The sequence below is a fragment of the Urocampus carinirostris genome, chromosome 13 (assembly GCF_059441175.1).
Source record: "Urocampus carinirostris isolate Australia breed hairy pipefish chromosome 13, RoL_Ucar_1.0, whole genome shotgun sequence".
Lineage (NCBI taxonomy): Eukaryota > Metazoa > Chordata > Actinopteri > Syngnathiformes > Syngnathidae > Urocampus > Urocampus carinirostris.
The window spans coordinates 2,609,777-2,620,176 of NC_142361.1; positions in this window are offsets into that span (position 1 = coordinate 2,609,777).

Consider the following 10,400-nt stretch of genomic DNA (forward strand, 5'->3'; position numbering starts at 1 on the left):
CAATGAGATTTAAGAGCAATCATGCACCTATTCTTCAAAGTCCCCTCTCGCACTGAAGGAGCAGGAGAGCTATTGCATACCTGGCGAGTGAGGTTTGGCCCTCAGACCTGGACTAAGGATGGGACTGAGGCGGCTGTGAGTAAGATTGTGCAGGGGTCTGGGACAGGTAAGAACAGACCCAAGTACAGAGACGACTCAGGAGCCGCTGTTGTTGAGGAGACGGGACCCTGGGGTGACCTTGTGGTGGAACTGAACCCCGACGGTGCTAACCTGGTCCGTGGACCCGTAAACTTTACAGACGCTTCCAGTCCTCTTAGGCAAGCAGGCACAAAGGGGTGTGACGGTGTGGGGCCCAACCAAGAACGGTCTGGTGGCGCCACAATGGGTTGAGGACATTTGCCGAGCGATTTCATGATGGAATTCTGGGCCCGAATGCCAGTTATCCCCGACACCCCTGCCAAGACTGTTCCAGACGTTGGCTGGGCAACCCCGTGATGGAAGTCCGCGCCCAACTACCGCGGTTACGACGGCGCATCAAACGATGCCGCTGCCGCAAAGGGTTCAGGTGACAGCTGGGCTACCCCTTTTACTCATTCCTTGGTACAGCCTGAACCAAGTTATAGTTTAAATCCCTCAGTCACAATGGGCTAAATCTAGACTTTCCCGTCCAGAAGTTGATCAGACGACGACACCATGTTAGAGACTGACTGTACACAAAGTGTCAACATAATGCATTATCGAAAACGCAGAAATCTGGATTTTTTTTTTGACTGACACATTGAATTTATCAATTGGAACGACCAAGTCGGAGAAAAGGAAAAATAATTTTACGACACATTCCATACTTTTGTTTACTTTTTATACAGTTACATACAAATTAAGACTTGGAGATGAAATTTAAGACTCTTTCAAAGCCTAAATTTGCAGTTATCAAACTTTGTTAAGTTCGTGGCAAACCCGTTGGAGCATGTCTTCGGTAACAGTTTTCAGTGCAGTTACAATTCTCTAAGTTCTTGTTAGATGTAAGGGGGGTACGAAGACTATTTTTTTACAATACCTCAGAGAAAAAAAAAATCACACAAAGGTCGGGTGCACGTGTTGGCCATTTCAGAGGTGAGTTATCTTAATCACTACCTCTCTGTAAGTTATGGCAGTTGGACCCAAACGCAGGAACATAGAACATTGTTTTATTAGGGGGTAAAGGAAAGGGAACCCTGCTTAGGGAGGAAAGAATAAAATGCGCAAAACAAAGTCCAAAAAACTCACTGCTGGGGGAATAAAGGAAGTCTTCCAGGGGCACAGGAGTCAGAAACTTGGGCACGCAGGAACGGCTTAAGCAACAATCTGACAAAGAAGGCTGTCGGCGCAGTCAATTTATACAAAATCCTACGACCTGGCCCAAAATTCTTTTTAAGTTTTCGCCCATCATATTTCCTCAAGGCCTGTACAAGCTACGACTTTTAAGGTGAAATCTCAATTGTATCCTCAGAATCCGCCAAACTGATTGTGGAACACTTGCTCTTCTAACACTCTTCAAGACTTCGCATGAAGGCTTCATGAACCTGGCTCCACTGTCTCTGCTAATGTTTATAGCCATCCTGTCGATTAAGGTTTGCATATGCAGCCCTTCAAATTGTGCAAAGTCTTTATTTGTTTTGCAGTCGGTACCTCCTTTGCATAATTTGTGAAGAAGGCCTGCTGCACTGTCTCCAGTGTCTCAGTCCGTGCATACTCAATCAAGCAAAATGCCTTTTCGTTTGGAGTAAACGGCATTTCTTACCCTGAAAAGAGAGAACTGTCACACACAAACACTTGACAGATATTGAGACAAGCTATAAAAACTTCCAATGAATGGCTAAATTATTCACCTACAAATCGGGGTCAATTATTTTGGAAGATATTTGTATATATACACAGTGTTTCTCATAGAATTTTGTGAGACCCTGGCGGGTGGACAGTCTGCATGTTTCGGGGAAATTGTTCAAACTCATTGATCTGGTGCATTCTTAGGCAAAATTGCAAAGCTAGATCTATGGTGAACGTGTGCAAATGTACACTGTTGAATAATTAATACTGTAGTCATGAAAGGCACAGCAAACAAGTCACACCCACAAAGAATGGTGAACGAGATGGCAAATTTAATGCAAATATATATATATATATATATATAATAAAAACCAATCAAAAAACTGCTCGTCCTCTGATTAGACTAAAAATAACTAGTGTTGTTCCGATGGTGTACCGTTTTGAGGTATCTAGCGAGTAAAGACACCAAATCACCAATATGAGTTTTCAATTAAATTAAATGTAATATTCATATGGGGGATTTGGTCAATTACAGTAAAGCTGCATGATTAACCGAAATCTTATCAATATTGAGTTGTGACCGTGTGCTATTGTGTAATCGCATAACACTGTGTTTATCTTTGATGGACTTAAGAGACAGCAAACCCACACACAGCTCCCCAGGAGAGATAGCTGTTGACTAAAATTTCACCTCTTAATAATCCTGTAAAATTCACCTAAAATCTCAATCCAAGACGAACCCAAAGTGAATTGAATGCTGTTGTGGAACCGTTTGGAGAATGTGGATGGTTTTGGTCTCTTTTGAAAGGTAACACTCTGAAATTTCGTCCCCTACTGAAATAATCATTGCAAGCGCTATTAACATGAGCAATCCCAGTTGTCATACACAGAAATAGTAGGCTTTTGTTCTCGCCAGATTTTTATTTTTATTTTTGATGTCCACATGCCTGCAGGTGAGTGAAGCATCAGGATTTTAGCTCCAAAACAGCTGGGACAAACACATAAAGCCTTACCTGGTCCCAGGTCCTATTTGATCAAAATCTGAAAAATTGTCTAAGGGTATATCAAAGCGTTTCCAAAAGTGGCCATTTAAAGACTCCAAAAAGACCAGTGAATGATGACTGGTGACATCATACAAACACCTCTTTGCTTCTCAACAGTCTGACTGGTGGTTTAAAGCATGTCACTAATATTAACCCTTGGATGCAAAAGTAGGATTGTAAATTACAAAAATCTTTAAAAATAAAAACGTTTTAATGCTGTCATATTCCAGGTATTCCTCATAAAACATGTGAATGACATGATGCTGTTAGTATTTTTATTTTTTCCCCCACTAATTATCGAGCCCACTCATGGAAGAGTCTATGAACTGGTAGGTTACATCCAAGAGTTACGTTCTCACAACAAAACAAAACTAGCACAGAAAATGCACTTTCCTTTTAAAATCAAAAATCACATTGAAATTCCAATACTGGGCTGAGAAACCAGAATTAGGGTTTTCCCAAAATCGTGCAGCCCATTTAAATACCAATACTGCTGCTTTTGTAATTGCCGTTATGGGCCCGGTCACACAGCCGTTTGCGGCTGAATCACGGCCAGAAAATTCTGCCTGTGAGGTGGACGCTATTGGACGCTTTGAGATCGCCATACAGACGAGATACAGCAGTGCTCAACACGCGGTCGGAAATTCACGCGCGGTTGGCAGGGCGAAAAAGTTTTGCGCTGCTCAATACTTTAGAGCACGGGTCCGCAACCTTTCACGGGCGTATCGAGGCTGAAACACGGCCAGAAATTTCTGGCCGTGAAGCAGACGCTGTTGGGCGCTGTTGGACGCTTTGAGACCGCCATATAGACAAGATACAGCAGTGCTTTACTCGCGGTCGGAAATTCACACACGGATGGCCGCGCGAAAAAGTTTTGAGCTGCTCAAAACTTTGAGTACGTGTTAACCGCGGGCGGCACACGAGGTAATGACGCGGAACGACGTGCTCTGGCCGCGGCCAGGGCGTGGTTTGCGTAGGAGTCGGATTTGGGCACAACATCGGCTCGGGAGCTTTTACACCCGTGGTCCACACGAGAAAATGACGCGGAAATGACGCGATGAGGAAGCGGAACAGTCGCCGGCGTCTGTTTTGCGGGCATACCACCGATGAACAGCGGGTTGGCCAATTTTGCGCATTTTCCATCGCGGGCAACCACGGGCAAAAAAAAACGCAAAATTTTACCCGCGATACAGACGCAAACGGCTGTGTGACCGGGCCGTAAGACAGAATGACGGTTCTTCAACAGTTTACAGGAGGTTATTGTAACGCGCAATTTATGAGCTACACTAGAATTGCTTTTAGACAACGTCCACCGTGGTTTGGTGGGTAAAAATATCAGATAGGGGGAAACTGCAGGTGTGCACAAGCAATTGGATTATTTGAACGCGTATACATGCACAAATGTTCAGAAAAGGAAATAACTCAAGCGTTGTAATTGGAAAATTCACAGACCTTCATAGGATTATTGTACCCGTTTACATGGCTTTAAATAATCGGAATACAGGCAATATTCGATTACAGATCGCTATATTGCCTGCCTGGAAATGTTCCCATTGCTTCATACATGATATTTTGACATTGTTTGCTAGGGGGGGAAACACAAAGAATAAATCTTGTCCCATTCTATTGAAATCACAATAGTTTTAAGCAGTGTTTTTTTTATAATACGTTTTTTTGAGTGAAAGTAAAATGCTCATTTAGTAGATTTGTATGTAATAATTAAATACCAAAAGTAACATACTGTATTGCAGTGGTTAGCACATTCGCTAAACACACGCAAGTTCCCTTGTTCACGACCAAGTGGAAATAAATGTTGGCCTGGAGAGGGATGGACGCCACAAAGCTTTACTTGCACAAGACACACCACATAAAATGGTGCCCTAACATCCCCAGTGGTTAAAGAATCCAACTAACTGTTATATTTATTCTCCAGGGCACTGCAAACGGTAACCTACGAAATTTTGGTGCTCCGCAAAAACTTTATTAAGGGCGGCAGTGGCTCAGGAGGTAGAGCGCTCGTCTTGAGATCAAGAGATCGCAGTTCGAATCCCGGCTCCTCCGTGTTACATGTTGAAGTGTCCTTGGGTAAGACACTGAACCCCTAATGCCCCCAATAGGCAGGTCGGCGCCTTGCATGACTGCATGGCCACTGTTGGTGTGTGAGTGTGTATGAATGGGTAAATGTGAAGCACATTGTAAAGCGCTTTGGGAAGTCTTCATTGGCATGAAAAAAGCTATATAAATGCAGATCATTTCATTTCATTAAAACAAAACTGATGAATCTTGTAACATACACGTCATGTAATGGAAGTTGTCAAGCTGTTTTGATGTATTTTCGGTTTGTTTTTGACATCATTTGTTGGTTTTGCCGTACGTTGCACTGAAATGCTAATATCCCTCACAGCCAGCGGAGGTGCTCATCACATCGTATGTATGTGTGTGTGTGTATGTTGTCGCTCATTGCAGGTAAAATATTCCTGTTTTTACACTCGTTATTGTAATTACATGTTTCTATTTTCACAAATGGTGTGAATGAGCGAATGAGTTGTCTGTCCCCGTGTGCCCTGCGATTGGCTGGCAACCAGTTCAGGGTGTCCCCTGCCCACTGCCCGAAGATGGCTGGGATGGGCTCCAGCCTCCCCGCGACCCTAATAAGGATAAGCGGTACGGCTAATGAGATGAGATGAGATAAACAATGATGTTGTTGTTTCAATTTAAGATTAAAAAAATATGTCAAGTGTAATTCATTGTAAAAGTTAAAACCACTATACGATCACTTGTTAAAAGTAACTTGTTAAATTGTATGTAAAATTCATTGTGATGGTTGATCTTCGGAAATGTATTTTATGTCAACTAAAGAGTTATTTGAAATGCTCATCGCAGTCTCCAGCGCGTTGCTAACGAACTTGAAAGCCAGAGGAGGTTCCAACCACATTGTGTGTGTGTATATGTTGTGTCACTTATTGCAGCTACAGAAATAAAAGCCTCATCATCCAGTCCAGCTTTAATGCGTATCTTTTATATATCCATCCATCCTTTATCTGTACCGTTTATCCTCAGTAGGGTCGCGGAGGTGCTAGAGCCTATCCCAGCTATCTTCGGGCAGTGGGCAGGGGACACCCTGAACTGGCTCACAGAGACACAACTCACTCACTCATTCACACTGAGTGACAATTTGGACCCCCCCCAACTAACTTGACATGCATGTTTTTGGAATGTGGGAGGAAACCCACGCAAGCACTGGTAGAACATGCAAACTCCACACAGGAAGGTTTGATCTCACGACCTCAGAACTGTACCGCACACGTGCTAACTACTGCGCTGCCGTGCCCCCATATATAACATATTTTATATATATATATATATATATATATATATATATATATATATATATATATATATATATATATAAATAACACACACATAGATGTGTAATAACGGGTTACATTTACTCAGTTACATTTACTTCAATACTTTTTGGGATATTTTGTATGTACGACTGTTTTTAAATCACTACAGTATACTTTTAACTTTTTTATGGGTATATTAGTGAAGAAAAAAATGGATTTTTACCATGTTACATTAGCTCCGGAGGTAAAGTGCTTGTCTTGGGATCAAGAGGTCACAGGCTCTTCCATGTTGTATGTCGAAGTGTGTGAGACACTGAATCCCTATTGCCCCTGATAAGCAGATAGTGGCTGACACTGCTATCAGTATGTGAATGGTAAGTGTGGATGGAGCACATTGCAAGATGCTTTTGGGAGGTTTTCATTAAATGCAGATTATTTACATTGAACCCGTTTCTTATGTCCCCTCCACGCAAGTACAGTAAGTCGCATTTATTTCATCATCATGTTTCCATACCTGTCAACTTGTACGTTTTTGCCATACAAATTTACGTTTATTATGCATTTTAAGACGTGTACGACGTACAAGAAAATCTGTTGCGGTAGCTTTTATGTCAGTATTGTTTTTTTTCGGTGCAAACGAAGCGAGCGGTTTGATGCTACTGTGCGAATGTATCTGCCACCTCGGATTTCATGTGGTAGTTATGTAGTGAAAGGAAGTCCGTCTCTTTTTAAAAACCGGATTTTTCGGCTCAACTCATTAAAGAGAGCTGGCTCTCAAACGGCTAACTTGCTTTGATGCATTATATTACGAATCATTATTGTTGTTTAAAGAAGTTAGAAAAAAAGTATAAAAGGAGAAAATGAAAAAAGACAGGTTTGTGGTTATCCCTTTAATCAGTATATTACCAACAATAATTTAATGCAGAAAATGAATTAATAATTTGAATAAGAAAATGTATTATTCTACTTAATTATATTTGCATGTATTTTTTTCCTACTACAGTGAACGTCCAAGCTACTTAATTTCTTACCTTTTTTATAATAAACCTCATTCATGTTGAGCAACTCAGCATCTCACAACAAAATGTTAATTAACAATATACATGATATACGAAACACATGTACAATATAACATATTAAACTACATAAACACGTTTGAAAAAAAAAATGGTGTATTATATTTTGTATTTTGTAAGGGAAAATACAACATTTTGTAAGAGAATGGAGCCATGGAGTTTTACAGGTATGCGTTTCTTTTATTCGGATTTGACCAGTGACCAAAACAACCATCAGGTAGCAGTGTATGCGCAGTGTTATAGAGGGAGCCTAAAAAATTATACCGTATCTTTTTTAATCCACCCACTGTGACTTTCGAGAGTCTCTAAGAAAGCGCAACTCCTCCCCTTCAAGCTATACTAGAAAGGAAAATGCCAAATTCACAACATTTGCTGCCCCAGGGCACAGGCAACACTTGACAAGGTGTTGCTTTTTTTTTGTGAGAGGCAAAGCAAACAATTTTCTGTGGTTGAGGCAACATCTTTCAATGCTTTGGTGGAAACCTTGCAACAACATCGAGAAACAACTAAGCACGGCGTCGCAGTGGTTAGCGCGTGTGCGGCACAGTTCTGAAGTCATGAGATGGAACATCCTGTTTGGAGTTTGCATGTTCTCCCCGTGCTTGCGTGGGTTTCCTCCGGGCACTCCGGTTTTCCTTCCACATTCCAAAAACATGCATGTCAGGTTAATTTAATCGGCCGGTTCAAATTGTCCTGAGGTGTGAATGAGCGAGCAAATTGTCTGTCCCTGTGTGCCCTGCGACTGGCTGGCAACCAGTTCAGGGTGTCCCCTGCCTACTGCCCGAAGATAGCTGGGATGGGCTCCAGCAACCCCGCGACCCTACTGAAGATAAGCGGTGCAGATAATGGAGGGATGGATGTATGTATTTATCTAGTTTTAAAATGATTGCAGACGGGAATGTGTCATAGCAGGTAAACAGATATTCAAAAGGGGGAAACTGGTCAAATACAGACACAAACAATTGAGTAATGCATGTCTGGTGTCTGCATAAACGATTAAGAACAAAGTAAACGCGTCTAATACGCAACCTTGACTCACCACGAGGACATTTACGTACTTAGGTACTGCTGCAGCGAATTCCTCACTGATAACCCCAAACGTAAATCTGAAAAACACAAGTTGTTAGACAGAAGTGAGTAAATCCTCTCTCCGATGCAAATAAAAAGATTTTCAGAGTGTTAGAGACAAAAAATATCTACGTGCCTTCCGTCGTGTTTCTGTGTTGGGTTTGATAGTCATGGGTCGTTAGCGAACGAAACGACTCTATAAGACGGCTCCCCGTCAATAAAGAGCCGGCCGGCTCCCTTCAAAACGAATGAATGAATCACACACAACACGTGGTTAGCTCCTCTGCTTGGCTTTCAACACTATAAGGGGAATAAGCATTTTAGCACAACATGCAACGTCCGGCAAAACTAACATAAATGGCGACAGAAACAAAACAAAAATAAATCCAAACAACTTGACAACATCAATCACATTGCTGTGCATTTTGAGAGATTTGTCAGCTGCGGTTTTAATGTTTAAAATTAAAACCCGATGGTCACTCTCTCAGAGCTCCAGCGTTCCTCTGTGGAGAGAGGAGAGCCTTCCAGAAGGACAACCATCTCTGCAGCAATCCACCAATCAGGCTTGTATGGTAGAGTGGCCAGACGAAAGCCACTCCTTGTAAAAGGAACATGGAAGCCCGTCTGGAATTTGCCAAAAAGCACCTGAATGACTCTCAGACCATAAAAAACAAAATTATCTGGTCTGATGATCACAAAGAGTCTCAAAGGGCTACATAGACCACAGATTATTGCTAAACACAGACTATTATTATACCATCCCCTATATCTAAAACCTACATGAGGGCAAGAAAAAAACTCAAATACCTCAACATGAGAAAAATGAAGAAACCTTGAGAAGGGACCGCACATGAGGTAATCCCCCTTCCAGGATGACCAGGCTGCAATGGATGATGCAATAACAAATAATACACAGATATTGTCAACTTAGAATATAGGTTATTCATATGCTATGGAATAGAAGTGCGTTTTAAGCTTAGATTTAAACATTTCCACTGAGGTTGCAGATCGAATCTCAGGGGGAAGAGCATTCCACAGCACTGGGGCCCGAATGGAGAACGCTCTCAAACCTGCGGACCTCTTCTTGGCTCTTGGGATCACTATTAGACCAGAATTTTCAGAGCGAAGGCTCCAGACCGGAACATAGGGGGAAATTAAATCTGAAAGATATAAAGGAGCAAGTCCATGTATGTTTTTGTATACTACCAACAGAACCTTAAAATCACATCTTAAATTAAAAGGGAGGCAATGCAAAAACTGGGGTAATGTGAAACTTTCTTGTCTTAGTTAAAAGCCTCGCTGCAGCATTTTGTACCAGCTGCAGGCTCTTGATTTTGGACCTCTGGAGAATGTAGAGTAGTTCATTACAGCCATAGTGACGGTAGGTAACAAACGCATGCATTATAATCTCCGCATCCGACTGAGACAGCATAGGGCGAATTTTAGCAATTTTGCGAAGATTGAAAAAAGGGTTTCTATTAATACTCTTAACGTGTGTTTGAAAGGACAGATTTGGGTCTAATATGACTCCTAAATTTTTGACTGAGTCCCTGTGGGTGGTATTACATTTGTCATGGTTTAGAGCCGTTTTTAAGAACAAGTAACGGCATTTAGATGGACCAATAACTAACATTTAGGTCATTTCAGAGTTAAGGCACAAGAAGTTGAGTGACAACCACTCTTTTATCTCAGTGAGGCAGGCCTCCAAATTTCCACAGTTTACTGAGGCAGAATCCTCCATCGGAAGATATAGTTGAGTGTCATCTGTGTAGCAATGGAAACTGATTTTATACTTGCGAATAATATCACCGGAACGGAAGCGTGTAAATGCTGAAAAGAAGGGGGCCAAGTACTGAACCCTGCGTAACACCACAGGTGACACTAAAGGGCTCAGGTGTCAATTCAGGATACAATGTAACCTCGCTAGTTTGCGGTTCCACTTTTGCGGGTTCAGAGCATTGCGGGTCTAAAAAATATTCAAAAATGAAAAATATAAAAACAAATAATAATAATGAAAAATATTAAATTAAAATGAGAAATTACATTATTTTACAAAA